The sequence below is a fragment of the Rhipicephalus microplus genome, chromosome 6, assembly GCF_043290135.1.
Source record: "Rhipicephalus microplus isolate Deutch F79 chromosome 6, USDA_Rmic, whole genome shotgun sequence".
NCBI classification, from domain to species: Eukaryota; Metazoa; Arthropoda; class Arachnida; order Ixodida; family Ixodidae; genus Rhipicephalus; species Rhipicephalus microplus.
Window position 1 is genome coordinate 5,026,246 of NC_134705.1, and position 11,737 is coordinate 5,037,982.

General features: G+C 45.4%; 1 non-coding gene across 1 annotated transcript; it reads left to right on the top strand.

Annotated features, from left to right (window-relative positions):
• Positions 1 to 3,174: 3,174 nt before the first annotated feature.
• Positions 3,175 to 3,249, top strand: TRNAA-CGC (transfer RNA alanine (anticodon CGC)). Its single transcript has one exon. It is a non-coding gene; the product is annotated as a tRNA-Ala (tRNA).
• The last annotated feature ends 8,488 nt before the right edge of the window (positions 3,250 to 11,737 follow it).

An 11,737-nucleotide genomic window follows, 5' to 3' on the forward strand; every position in this document is an offset into this window, starting at 1 on the left:
AGTTATCCTTTCACCCACTTTTCTTTATATTTACATTGCGAGTTGCTCTAATATCTTCCCCAATACTTTCCTTGCCATTATTGTCTGTGAGATCTCATTCATATTGGGTAAAAACACGGAAAAACGAGCCCTTAGGTATACACTTCTTTCTTTATTCATTAACGAGGGTCTCGTAGTGGCAGACTTAGTGCCTTTAGGCTGTATACGAGGCAATATTGGTCAGCTGCCCACTTTTAAGAAGTTCACGTGCTACGTGACACAAAACAGGCTCAAAGGAGTGTGCCACACTCGCCGCCGTGGCTACTGGTGGCGCTGACTGACACTCCCACGTTTAATTCACATATAAACCCTATAAAGTGGCTTGAGTGATAGCTGTCATTGTAGCTCAGTGGTAGAGCATCGAACGCGTCATTCGAAGGTTGCAGGTTCCGATCCTACCCACGGCAAGTTATCTTTTCACCCACTTTTCTTTATATATACATTCCAATTTGCTCTAATATCTTCCCCTATACTTTCGTTGCCATTATTGTCTGGTAGATCTCATTCATATTGTGTAAAAACACGGAAAAACGAGCCTTTAGGTATACACTTTTTTCCTTGTTCATTAACGAGAGTCTCGTACAGGCAGACTTAGTGCCTTTAGGCTGTATACGAGGGACTATTGGTCAGCTGCCCACTTGTAAAAAGTTCACGTGCTACGTGACACCAAACAGGCTCAAAAGAGTGTGCCACACTCGCCGCCATTGCTATTGGGGCGCTGACTAACACTCCCACGTTTAATTAATATATAAACCCTATAAAGTGGCTTGGGTGATAGCTGTCGTGGTAGCTCAGTGGTAGAGCATCGAACGCGTCATTCGAAGATCGCAGGTTTCGATCCTGCCCACGGCATGTTAACTTTTCACCCACTTTTCTTTATATATACATTGCAATTTCTTCTAATATCTTCCTCTATACTTTCCTTGCCATTATTGTCTGTTATATCTCATCTTAGGTATACACTTATTTTCTTATTCATTAACGAGGGTCTCGTACTGGCAGACTTAGTGCCTTTCGGCTGTATACGAGGGACTATTGGTCAGCGGCCCACTCGTAACAAGTTCACGTGCTACGTGACGCGAAACAGGCTCAAAAAAGTGTTCATATTTGCAAGGTGTTTCAGCGCGCGAACAAAGGAAAAAAGGACAGGGTAGACAGAAAGAGCGCTGACTTCCAACTAACTTTATTTCGCAGAGTGGCAAGAATTTATACGTCTAAAAAGGAAGATTACAGAGCATAAATGTAAAAAACAAGCCCAATCTACACACCAGTAACAGCACGTGTGACAGGTCCTCTAATGCCTCACAGCCCAGCCAGGTAATCGCGTTCAGCCTGGGATAAGGCAACCGATGAAGTGCTTACGCATTTATCTCCTAGCACGTGTATTCTTTCTGCTTCGATAATTTCTCGGGTAAGTTGCTCCCTGTGCCTTGCCAATATAGAGCACTGATCAAAGAGGGGGGTGCACCCACAATCTCGGCAATGAATGCCAAGATGCCCTTGTACCACATTGTGCACATTGTTTCTGTGTTCTCGCAGGCGGTCGTTTATGCACCTGCCGGTTTGGCCGACATAGACGCACCCACACGTCAGTGGAATACGACTCCCACTGCGCATGGGACGTAGCATGTCCTGTGCGTGACAGAGCACGCGGCAGAAGTTGCGCGAGGTGTATTTACACGTTTGCAAAGCTTCTGCAATTTTTCAGGTGCTGAAAAAACAACAAGAACGTTGGCGTCTCGAGCAGTCTTTTTCAGCCTGTGTGAGATGTCGTGCACGTACGGTAGTACGACAGGCCGGCTCTTTCTGACGCTGTTGCGCTTATCTCGAGAAAAGATTGCTCAAGACGCCAACGTTCTTGTTGTTTTTTCAGCACCTGAAAAATTGCAGAAGCTTTGCAAACGTGTAAATACACCTCGCGCAACTTCTGCCGCGTGCTCTGTCACGCACAGGACATGCTACGTCCCATGCGCAGTGGGAGTCGTATACTTAATTCCACTGACGTGTGGGTGCGTCTATGTCGGCCAAACCGGCAGGTGCATAAACGACCGCCTGCGAGAACACAGAAACAATGTGCACAATGTGGTACAAGGGCATCTTGGCATTCATTGCCGAGATTGTGGGTGCACCCCCCTCTTTGATCAGTGCTCTATATTGGCAAGGCACAGGGAGCAACTTACCCGAGAAATTATCGAAGCAGAAAGAATACACGTGCTAGGAGATAAATGCGTAAGCACTTCATCGATTGCCTTATCCCAGGCTGAACGCGATTACCTGGCTGGGCTGTGAGGCATTAGAGGACCTGTCACACGTGCTGTTACTGGTGTGTAGATTGGGCTTGTTTTTTACATTTATGCTCTGTAATCTTCCTTTTTAGACGTATAAATTCTTGCCACTCTGCGAAATAAAGTTAGTTGGAAATCAGCGCTCTTTCTGTCTACCCTGTCCTTTTTTCCTTTGTTCGCGCGCTGAAACACCTTGCAAATATGAATACGCACCAACTAGCCCAAGCTTCCACTCTTGTGACTCAAAAAAGTGTGCCACAATCGCCACCTTGGCTACTGGTGGCGCTGACATAATCTCTCACGTTTAATCCACATATAAACCCTATAAAGTGGCTGGGGGGATACGTGTCGTAGTAGCTCAGTGGTAGAGCATCGAACGCACCATTCGAAGGTCGCAGGTTCGGATCCTACCCACGGCAAGTTATCGTTTCACCCACTTTTCTTCATATTCACATTGCAATTGGCTCTAATATCTTTCCCTATACTTTCCTTGCCATTATTGTCTGTTAGATCTCATTCGTATTGTGTAAAAACACGGAAAAACTAGCCCTTAGGTATACACTTCTTTCCTTATTCATTAACGAGGGTCTCGTACTGGCAGACTTAGTGCCTTTAGGCTGTATACTAGAGATTATTGGTCAGCTGCTGTCTCGTACTGGCAGACTTAGTGCCTTTAGGTTGTATACGAGGGACTATTGGTCAGCTACCCACTCGTAACAAGTTCACGTGCTACGTCACGCCAAACAATCTCAAGAGTGTGCCACACTCGCCCCCATGGCTACTGGTGGCGCTGACTGACACTCGCACGTTTAATTCACATATAAAGCCTACGAAGTTGCCTGGGGGGATAGCTGTGTTGGTAGCTCAGTGGTAGAGCATCGAACGCGCCATTCGAAGGTCGCAGGTTCGGATCCTGCCCACAGCAAGTTATCCTTTCACCCACTTTTCTTTATATTTACATTGCGAGTTGCTCTAATATCTTCCCCAATACTTTCCTTGCCATTATTGTCTGTGAGATCTCATTCATATTGGGTAAAAACACGGAAAAACGAGCCCTTAGGTATACACTTCTTTCTTTATTCATTAACGAGGGTCTCGTAGTGGCAGACTTAGTGCCTTTAGGCTGTATACGAGGCAATATTGGTCAGCTGCCCACTTTTAAGAAGTTCACGTGCTACGTGACACAAAACAGGCTCAAAGGAGTGTGCCACACTCGCCGCCGTGGCTACTGGTGGCGCTGACTGACACTCCCACGTTTAATTCACATATAAACCCTATGAAGTGGCTTGAGTGATAGCTGTCATTGTAGCTCAGTGGTAGAGCATCGAACGCGTCATTCGAAGGTTGCAGGTTCGGATCCTGCCCACGGCAAGTTATCGTTTCACTCACTTTTCTTCATATTTACATTGCGATTTGCTCTAATATCTTCCCCCATACTTTCCTTGCCATTATTGTCTGTTAGATCTCATTCATATTGTGTAAAAACACGGAAAAACGAGCCCTTAGGTATACTCTTCTTTCCTTATTCATTAACTAGGGTCTCGTACTGGCAGGCTTAGTGCCTTTAGGCTGTATACGAGGGACTATATGTCAGCTGCCCACTCGTAAAAATTTCAAGTGCTACGTGACGTTAAACAGGCTCAAAAGAGTGTGCCACACTCGCCGCCATGGCTACTGGTGGCGCTGACTGACACTCCCAAGTTTAATTCACATATAAACTCCATAAAGTGGCTGGGGGATAGCTGTCGTGGTAGCTCAGTATTAGAGCATCGAACGCGTCATTCGAAGGTCGCAGGTTCCGATCCTACCCACGGCAAGTTATCTTTTCACCCACTTTTCTTTATATATACATTCCAATTTGCTCTAATATCTTCCCCTATACTTTCGTTGCCATTATTGTCTGGTAGATCTCATTCATATTGTGTAAAAACACGGAAAAACGAGCCTTTAGGTATACACTTTTTTCCTTATTCATTAACGAGAGTCCTTACTGGCAGACTTAGTGCCTTTAGGCTGTATACGAGGGACTATTGGTCAGCTGCCTACTTGTAACAAGTTCACGTGCTACGTGACACCAAACAGGCTCAAAAGAGTGTGCCACACTCGCCGCCATTGCTACTGGTGGCGCTGACTAACACTCCCACGTTTAATTATTATATAAACCCTATAAAGTGGCTTGGGTGATAGCTGTCGTGGTAGCTCAGTGGTAAAGCATCGAACGCGTCATTCGAAGATCGCAGGTTTCGATCCTGCCCACGGAAAGTTATCTTTTCACCCACTTTTCTTTATATATACATTGCAATTTCCTCTAATATCTTCCCCTATACTTTCCTTGCCATTATTGTCTGTTATATCTCATCTTAGGTATACACTTATTTTCTTATTCATTAACGAGGGTCTCGTACTGGCAGACTTAGTGCCTTTCGGCTGTATACGAGGCAATATTGGTCAGCTGCCCACTTTTAAGAAGTTCACGTGCTACGTGACACAAAACAGGCTCAAAGGAGTGTGCCACACTCGCCGCCATGGCTACTGGTGGCGCTGACTGACACTCCCAAGTTTAATTCACATATAAACTCCATAAAGTGGCTGGGGGATAGCTGTCGTGGTAGCTCAGTATTAGAGCATCGAACGCGTCATTCGAAGGTCGCAGGTTCCGATCCTACCCACGGCAAGTTATCTTTTCACCCACTTTTCTTTATATATACATTCCAATTTGCTCTAATATCTTCCCCTATACTTTCGTTGCCATTATTGTCTGGTAGATCTCATTCATATTGTGTAAAAACACGGAAAAACGAGCCTTTAGGTATACACTTTTTTCCTTATTCATTAACGAGAGTCCTTACTGGCAGACTTAGTGCCTTTAGGCTGTATACGAGGGACTATTGGTCAGCTGCCTACTTGTAACAAGTTCACGTGCTACGTGACACCAAACAGGCTCAAAAGAGTGTGCCACACTCGCCGCCATTGCTACTGGTGGCGCTGACTAACACTCCCACGTTTAATTATTATATAAACCCTATAAAGTGGCTTGGGTGATAGCTGTCGTGGTAGCTCAGTGGTAAAGCATCGAACGCGTCATTCGAAGATCGCAGGTTTCGATCCTGCCCACGGAAAGTTATCTTTTCACCCACTTTTCTTTATATATACATTGCAATTTCCTCTAATATCTTCCCCTATACTTTCCTTGCCATTATTGTCTGTTATATCTCATCTTAGGTATACACTTATTTTCTTATTCATTAACGAGGGTCTCGTACTGGCAGACTTAGTGCCTTTCGGCTGTATACGAGGGACTATTGGTCAGCTGCCCACTCGTAACAAAATCACGTGCTACCTGACGCAAACAGGCTCAAAAGAGTGTGCCACACTCGCTGCCATGGTTACTGGTGGCGCTGACATAATCTTCCACGTTTAATCCACATATAAACCCTATAAAGTGGCTGGGGGGATAGCTGTCGTGGTAGCTCAGTGGTAGAGCATCGAACGCGTCATTCGAAGGTCGCTGGTTCCGATCCGGCCCACGGCAAGTTGTCGTTTCACCAACTTTTCTTCATATATACATTGCAATTTGCTTCATTATCTTCCCCTATACTTTCCTTGCCATTATTGTCTGTTAGATCTTATTCATATTGTGTAAAAACACGGAAAAACGAGCCCTTAGGTGTACACTTCTTTTCTTATTCATTAACGAGGGTCTCGTACTGGCAGACTTAATGCCTTTCGGCTGTATACGAGGGACCATTGGTCAGCTGCCCACTCGTAACAAGTTCACGTGCTACGTGACGCGAAACAGGCTCAAAATAGTGTGCCACTATCGCCGCCATGGCTACTGGTGGCGCTGACATAATCTCCCACGTTTAATCCACATATAAACCCTATAAAGTGGCTGGGGGGGATACGTGTCGTAGTAGCTCAGTGGTAGAGCATCGAACGCACCATTCGAAGGTCGCAGGTTCGGATCCTGCCCACGGCAAGTTATCGTTTCACCCACTTTTCTTCATATTTACATTACAATTGGCTCTAATATCTTTCCCTATACTTTCCTTGCCATTATTGTCTGGTAGATCTCACTCGTATTGTGTAAAAACACGGAAAATCGAGCCCTTAGGTATACACTTCTTTCCTTATTCATTAACGAGGGTCTCGTACTGGCAGACACAATGCCATTAGGCTGTATACTAGGGACTATTGGTCAGCTTCTCTCTCGTACTGGCAGAATTAGTGCCTTTAGGTTGTATACGAGGGGCCATTGGTCAGCTGCCCACTCATACTAAGTTCACGTGCTACGTGACGCCAAACAGGCTCAAAAGAGTGTGCCACACTCGCCGCCATGGCTACTTCTTTCTTATTCATTAACGAGGGTCTCGTACTGGCAGACTTAATGCCTTTCGGCTGTATACGAGGGACCATTGGTCAGCTGCCCACTCGTAACAAGTTCACGTGCTACGTGACACCAAACAGGCTCAAAAGAGTGTGCCACACTCGCCGCCATTGCTACTGGTGGCGCTGACTAACACTCCCACGTTTAATTATTATATAAACTCCATAAAGTGGCTGGGGGATAGCTGTCGTGGTAGCTCAGTATTAGAGCATTGAACGCGTCATTCTAAGGTCGCAGGTTCCGATCCTACCCACGGCAAGTTATCTTTTCACCCACTTTTCTTTATATATACATTCCAATTTGCTCTAATATCTTCCCCTATACTTTCGTTGCCATTATTGTCTGGTAGATCTCATTCATATTGTGTAAAAACACGGAAAAACGAGCCTTTAGGTATACACTTTTTTCCTTATTCATTAACGAGAGTCCTTACTGGCAGACTTAGTGCCTTTAGGCTATATACGAGGGACTATTGGTCAGCTGCCTACTCGTAAAACGTTCAAGTGCTACGTGACGCCAAACAGGCTCAAAAGAGTGTGCCACACTCGCTGCCATGGTTACTGGTGGCGCTGACATAATCTTCCACGTTTAGTCCACATATAAACCCTATAAAGTGGCTGGGGGGATAGCTGTCGTGGTAGCTCAGTGGTAGAGCATCGAACGCGTCATTCGAAGGTCGCTGGTTCCGATCCGGCCCACGGCAAGTTGTCGTTTCACCAACTTTTCTTCATATATACATTGCAATTTGCTTCATTATCTTCCCCTATACTTTCCTTGCCATTATTGTCTGTTAGATCTCATTCATATTGTGTAAAAACACGGAAAAACGAGCCCTTAGGTGTACACTTCTTTTCTTATTCATTAACGAGGGTCTCGTACTGGCAGACTTAATGCCTTTCGGCTGTATACGAGGGACCATTGGTCAGCTGCCCACTCGTAACAAGTTCACGTGCTACGTGACGCGAAACAGGCTCAAAATAGTGTGCCACAATCGCCGCCATGGCTACTGGTGGCGCTGACATAATCTCCCACGTTTAATCCACATATAAACCCTATAATGTGGCTGAGGGGATAGATGTCGTGGTAGCTCAGTGGTAGAACATCGAACGCGCCATTCGAAGGTCGCAGGTTCGGATCCTGCCCACGGCAAGTTAACGTTTCACCCACTTTTCTTTATATTTACATTGCAATTGGCTCTAATATCTTTCCCTATACTTTCCTTGCCATTATTGTCTGGTAGATCTCACTCGTATTGTGTAAAAACACGGAAAATCGAGCCCTTAGGTATACACTTCTTTCCTTATTCATTAACGAGGGTCTCGTACTTGCAGACACAATGCCATTAGGCTGTATACAAGGGACTATTGGTCAGCTGCTCTCTCGTACTGGCAGACTTAGTGCCTTTAGGTTGTATACGAGGGGCTATTCGTCAGCTGCCCACTCATACTAAGTTCACGTGCTACGTGACGCCAAACAGGCTCAAAAGAGTGTGCCACACTCGCCGCCATGGCTACTGGTGGTGCTGACATAGTCTCCCACGTTTAATCCACATATAAACCCTATAATGTGGCTGAGGGGATAGATGTCGTGGTAGCTCAGTGGTAGAACATCGAACGCGCCATTCGAAGGTCGCAGGTTCGGATCCTGCCCACGGCAAGTTAACGTTTCACCCACTTTTCTTTATATTTACATTGCAATTGGCTCTAATATCTTCCCTTATACTTTCCTTGCCATTATTGTCTGTTAGATCTCATTTGTATTGTGTAAAAACACGGAAAAACTAGCCTTTAGGTATACACTTGTTTCTTTATTCATTAACGAGTGTCTCGTAGTGGCAGACTTAGTGCCTTTAGGCTGTGCACGAGGGAATATTGGTCAGCTGCCCCCTTTTAGGAACTTCACGTGCTACGTGAAGCCAAACAGGCTCAAAAGAGTTTGCCACACTCGCTGCCGTGGCTACTGGTGGCGCTGACTCACACTCCCACGTTTAATTCACATATAAACCCCATAAAGTGGCTGGGGGATAGCTGTCGTGGTAGCTCAGTAGTAGAGCCTCGAACGCGTCATTCGAAGGTCGCAGGTTCCGATCCTACCCACGGCAAGTTACCTTTTCAACCACTTTTCTTTATATATACATTGCAATTTGCTCTGATATCTTCCCCTATACTTTCCTTGCCATTATTGTCTGTTAGATCTCATTCATATTGTGTAAAAACACGGAAAAACGAGCCTTTAGGTATACACTTTTTTCCTTATTCATTAACGTGAGTCTCGTACTGGCAGACTTAGCGCCTTTAGGCTGTATACGAGGGACTATTCACTGGACAGCTGCCCACTTGTAACAAGTTCACGTGCTACGTGACACCAAACAGGCTCAAAAGAGTGTGCCACACTCGCCGCCAGTGCTACTGGTGGCGCTGACTAACACTCCCACGTTTAAATAATATAAAAACCCTATAAAGTAGCTTGGGTGATAGCTGTCGTGGTAGCTCAGTGGTAGAGCATCGAACCCGTCATTCGAAGGTCGCCTGGTCCCGATCCTGCCCGCGGCATGTTATCTTTTCACCCACTTTTCTTTATATATACATTGCGATTTCCTCTAATATCTTCCCCTATACTTTCCTTGCCATTATTGTCTGTTATATCTCATTTTAGGTATACACTTATTATCTTATTCATTAACGAGGGTCTCGTACTGGCAGACTTAGTGCCTTTCGGCTGTATACGAGGGACTATTGGTCAGTTGCCCACTCGTAACAAGTTCACGTGCTACCTGACGCCAAACAGGCTCAAAAGAGTGTGCCACACTCGCCGCCATGGTTACTGGTGGCGCTGACATAATCTTCCACGTTTAATCCACATATAAACCCTATAAAGTGGCTGGGGGGATAGCTGTCGTGGTAGCTCAGTGGTAGAGCATCGAACGCGTCATTCGAAGGTCGCAGGTTCCGATCCGGCACACGGCAAGTTATCGTTTCACCAACTTTTCTTCATATATACATTCCAATTTGCTCCATTATCTTCCCCTATACTTTCCTTGCCATTATTGTCTGTTAGATCTCTTTCATATTGTGTAAAACACGGAAAAACAAGCCCTTAGGTATACACTTCTTTTCTTACTCATTAACGAGGGTCTCGTACTGGCAGACTTAATGCTTTTCGGCTGTATACGAGGGACTATTGGTCAGCTGCCCACTCGTAACAAGTTCACGTGCTACGTGACGCGAAACAGGCTCAAATAGTGTGCCACACTCGCCGCCAAGGCTACTGGTGGCGCTGACATAATCTCCCACGTTCAATCCACATATAAACCCTATAAAGCGGCTGGGGGGATAGCTGTCGTAGTAGCTCAGTGGTAGAGCATCGAACGCACCATTCGAAGGTCGCAGGTTCGGATCCTGCCCACGGCAAGTTATCGTTTCAGCCACTTTTCTTCATATTTACATTGCAATTGGCTCTAATATCTTTCCCTATACTTTCCTTGCCATTATTGTCCGTTAGATCTCACTCGTATTGTGTAAAAACACGGAAAAACGAGCCTTTAGGTATACACTTTTTTCCTTATTCATTAACGTGAGTCTCGTACTGGCAGACTTAGTGCCTTTAGGCTGTATACGAGGGACTATATGTCAGCTGCCCACTCGTAAAAAGTTCAAGTGCTACGTGACGTTAAACAGGCTCAAAAGAGTGTGCCAAACTCGCCGCCATGGCTACTGGTGGCGCTGACTGACACTCCCACGTTTAATTCACATATAAACTCCATAAAGTGGCTGGGGGATAGCTGTCGTGGTAGCTCAGTATTAGAGCATCGAACGCGTCATTCTAAGGTCGCAGGTTCCGATCCTACCCACGGCAAGTTATCTTTTCACCCACTTTTCTTTATATATACATTCCAATTTGCTCTAATATCTTCCCCTATACTTTCGTTGCCATTATTGTCTGGTAGATCTCATTCATATTGTGTAAAAACACGGAAAAACGAGCCTTTAGGTATACACTTTTTTCCTTATTCATTAACCAGAGTCCTTACTGGCAGACTTAGTGCCTTTAGGCTGTATACGAGGGACTATTGGTCAGCTGCCTACTCGTAAAACGTTCAAGTGCTACGTGACGCCAAACAGGCTCAAAAGAGTGTGCCACACTCGCTGCCATGGTTACTGGTGGCGCTGACATAATCTTCCACGTTTAATCCACATATAAACCCTATAAAGTGGCTGGGGGGATAGCTGTCGTGGTAGCTCAGTGGTAGAGCATCGAACGCGTCATTCGAAGGTCGCTGGTTCCGATCCGGCCCACGGCAAGTTGTCGTTTCACCAACTTTTCTTCATATATACATTGCAATTTGCTTCATTATCTCCCCTATACTTTCCTTGCCATTATTGTCTGTTAGATCTCATTCATATTGTGTAAAACACGGAAAAACGAGCCCTTAGGTGTACACTTCTTTTCTTATTCATTAACGAGGGTCTCGTACTGGCAGACTTAATGCCTTTCGGCTGTATACGAGGGACCATTGGTCAGCTGCCCACTCGTAACAAGTTCACGTGCTACGTGACGCGAAACAGGCTCAAAATAGTGTGCCACAATCGCCGCCATGGCTACTGGTGGCGCTGACATAATCTCCCACGTTTAATCCACATATAAACCCTATAATGTGGCTGAGGGGATAGATGTCGTGGTAGCTCAGTGGTAGAACATCGAACGCGCCATTCGAAGGTCGCAGGTTCGGATCCTGCCCACGGCAAGTTAACGTTTCACCCACTTTTCTTTATATTTACATTGCAATTGGCTCTAATATCTTCCCTTATACTTTCCTTGCCATTATTGTCTGTTAGATCTCATTTGTATTGTGTAAAAACACGGAAAAACTAGCCCTTAGGTATACACTTCTTTGTTTATTCATTAACGAGTGTCTCGTAGTGGCAGACTTAGTGCCTTTAGGCTGTACACGAGGGAATATTGGTCGGCTGCCCACTTTTAGGAAGTTCACGTGCTACGTGAAGCCAAACAGGCTCAAAAGAGTGTG